Genomic DNA, 4018 nt, shown 5'->3' on the forward strand with positions numbered 1-4018 from the left:
AGTAATAAAAAGTAATAAAATGTTTGGTATTGTATGTGAATCAGATTTTCTGTTTAAGTGTGACATAAAAATTTAAACAGGGAAAATAATGCCCTTGGAATTTTCTTCTGGGGGCACTCACATGGGATTTTATATAATGAAGAGAAAACTAGAAGCGGAACTTAAAAACTTAAGGCCCCAGTACAACAGGTTGGGGCTAAGGACACGGTGACAGATTTTTTTTATGTTGGGATGTCAGTGTTTGCATCAATTCAAATCAGGATGGGGATGGGGCAGGCGGCCCACGGCCTGTGACTGTACTTAGTGTGCTCGTAGATGCACATGCACGCTTGGCCTGTGGTCACATCAGGGACTGCTGAGCAGCAGCTCAAAACCACTGAGAAGTCACAGAGCAGGAAAAGAACTGCCCTATTAACTGAGAGAAACTGCTCAGACTTGATCAAGCAGAACATTAGTGTGTGATGTCAAACTGACCTTATGTACTGTTTCAAAGATCGTCCAGGAACAGTTCACCGAGTTCTCTTCTCTTTATTGGTATTTGTCACCGTCAAAGGCATAAAAGCATGGTGCTGAAGGCCCACTATTAATGCACCCAAATGGCTGAAGTACCCAAACTTTAGTATCTATTAAAATGTGTTCATTAGGTCTCCTCCTAGTTCTCTTTCAGGACTCTTCCCCTGACTCTAAATCTTACAGTATGTGCCGTTTGTATCTTTCATTAAACAATGTTATCACTAATTGAATCTTCTTTAGGTTTATCGTTTCACTGTGTACAGATGAGGAGTGGGTTGATGGTCAAAGATGTTGCCCTTCTAGATTCTCTGGGTTTTCTGTCTTTGTAAATCTGGATCCTCAATCTTGGCTTACCCTGGATTGGTCAGGACCTAAGAAAAACTGGCTCATGCATCCCAAATTCATGTGAATCTGATTTGTATCAGAAAATCAGTTTAATCATTTACAATGAGAAATGTAGAGGCCAAGTGGGGTGATATTTATGTTGACCAGTTTGTGAGTTCTCTTCTCACCAAGGAAACCAAAGACTAGAAGTCTGTTGCTGTGTAAATTATTGGTAGGAGGAAGGGGGTCTCAGAGAGATTTATTTATAAATTGATCTGCCTAGAATTCCCTGATTCCCTTTAACAGTGTCTATTCCTCTAAAGGTCCAGTTCACAACCTTACCTATTCTGTGAAACTTCTTCTACCCCTGGGCCCTCGGGAAAAATTAATCACTCACCCAGCCAGCTTAGCATAACTTTTATACCTATTATAGCACCAATCACTCGTATTCTAGTAGTTCTTGAGGTACCTGTCTCCCCTGCTGTTTAGATAGTTGGGACAGGGAGAGGGTCCCTGTCCACTTTTGTTTCCTCAATGCCTAGCACATAAGTACTCAGTGCAGAGTTGCTAAATGAATGAAGGAATGAGTGAATGAATCAAGTTCTTTCTCCATCTACCCTAATGACCTTCTATATCAGGTTTTATTAAATGGATGTAGATAGACATTAAGAGCAATTGTATATCTCTGTGTGTGTGTGTGTGTGCGTGTGTGTGTGTGTGTGTGTGTGTGTGTGTGTGTGAGAGAGAGAGAGAGAGAGAAGAATGAATCCTATTCCCTAATGGGGAGAGACCTATCCAAACATTATACCATGGGGAACCCATAACAGGCCAGTCTTATGCAATACTTAATGCTTTACGTTTTCTCACAGACTGATCTACTCATTTGATCCTTCTGTTATTCTCTGGCCTCATCTTAGGCCCTGGCTTATGTATGCTTTAGCCTGCTTCCTTGTTTTATTGAACAATTTGACCCTCTCCACAAGCATATTGATTTGGACTCTCCTGACTCACCTTTTACCCATACTGCTCTCCTGTGCTGATCCTTTAGATCCCTACTTCTCAAAGGACTAACAGCATTAACATCACCTGTGAACCTGTTAGAACTATAGACTAACAAGACTCACAAGTGATCTGTGTACACATTAGAGTTGGAGAAGCTATGCTTTACATCTTTATGATGACCGCTGCTCGTGGCTCACGGTTTTCCTTTCTATCTGGTCTGCTGTTACCCTTAAGATATCAGTACCCGTTGTATTAGTTATCTATGACTGCATATAAAATCATCCCAACTTACTGGCTTAAAATAACAGACATTTACTATCTCACAGTTTCTGTGCATCAGGAATCTGGGTAAGACTTATCTGGATCTTGTAGCTCAGGGTCTCTCATAAGGCTGCAATTGAGGTGTCAGCTGGCGCTGTAGTCATCTAAGGCTGGGCTGGGGAGGAGCCGCTCCAAGCTCACTCGTGTGACTTACGGTGGGCCTCGTGTCTTCACGGGCTGTTACTTGCCTGGTTGGTCTCTCCATTGGGCAGCTCACAATATGGCTTCATAGAGCGAACAAGTGAAAAAGTAAGAAAGGGGAGGCAAGATGGAAGCCAGAGTCTTTCTGTCATCTCAGGAGTGACAGTCCATTATTTTTGCCTTATTTTATTTGTTAGACGTAAGTCACTAAATCCTATCTACGCTCAAGGGGAGGGATTACACAAGGGTGCAAGTAGCAGGAGGATCTTTGGGGGCGATCTTAGAGGCTGCCTACTACATCCAAGTGCATTTTCCTCTAATAACTTGGCTGACCAGTTTTGTTTTTTTTTTAATATTTATTTATTTATTTATTTATTTTGGCTGCGTTGGGTGTTAGTTGCAGCATGTGGGATCTTTCTGTTGCGGCGCACGGGCTCTTTGTTGCAGTGCGCAGTCTTCTCTCTAGTTGTGGCACATGGGCTCCAGAGCAAGCGAGCTCAGTAGTTGTGGTGTGCAGTTGCCCCGCGGCACGTGGGATCTTAGTTCCCTGACCAGGGATCAAACCAGCGTCCTCTGCACTGCAAGACGGATTCTTAACCACTGGACCACCAGGGAAGTCCCTTGGCTGACTTGTTTCTACTTCAGTCATGAATTGGTATGGCCATACCTGGGACCTCAACACCACTTGGAATTTTGTTCTTCAAACGTTCACCCTCTCTGCTTTCTGTCATGACTATGACTTGTCATTCCCTCTACTTGTCCCACAACTCCACTCACAGCAGACATGACTTCCTAGCCTTTTCATCCCTTCTTGTGCTAGTCTATTAATATCCTTCCTGTCTTACTCAAAGCCCCACACAGGGTGTTTCCTATGAGCGGCTAGTTATGTACAGGCTTATTAAAAACCTAGGAACACCTACACTCACCTATTTGATTGTGGGATTGTCACCTTCCCTTCCTCCACTTTAGGAAAGATCTAGCATTCTCTGGTTTTTCTTCCATTTGCAGGTTGATGAGCATGCCTGAAGGAAATTATAAAATCATGCTGATTGGGTGCACTATAAATAGATGCTATCTAACTTCATCTGGGTAACACCTCTCCTCAGAAGTGCATCCCTACAGAATTTACCCAGCAGCATTTCCAGAACTTTCTCATTCTCCTCAAGTTCCCAAATCTACCTTCACTATTCTTAGTCTACCTTTAGCTTTCCTCCAATGGAAGGCCATTCCCCACTTTGGCTATCTCCACTTGAGAATGTTTTCATCTCTTCACTCATTATTTTTTTCTCCCTCTTGTCTCCGAGGAATAGGTGTTGATCTTCCTTTCTGGGTCTAAACTCTTCACATGTCCTTATATTCCATCCTATCCCACTTCTTCTTTGGCTTTGCTCCATCTGTTCCTCTCTCTCTCTCTGTATTGCCTCCTCCCCTTTAGCTTGCAAACATGTCCACAGTAAAAGCAACCTGGATTCAATTATTTCCTCAAGCTACTACTTCATCACTTTCTTCTTACCACTAAGTTTATTTTAATTTTCAAACATACAGAAAAGTAGAATACCATAATAGATACCTATATTCTTGCACCCAGATTTAACAATTGACCATATTTGCTTCATCTTTCTTCTCCTGAAATATTAAATCAAATGATAGACATCTTGACATTTTACCCCTAAAAACTTTAGAATGCATCTCTTAAAAATATCATCATCACAATTAG

This window comes from Eschrichtius robustus, chromosome 13 (genome assembly GCF_028021215.1).
Source record: "Eschrichtius robustus isolate mEscRob2 chromosome 13, mEscRob2.pri, whole genome shotgun sequence".
NCBI lineage: Eukaryota > Metazoa > Chordata > Mammalia > Artiodactyla > Eschrichtiidae > Eschrichtius > Eschrichtius robustus.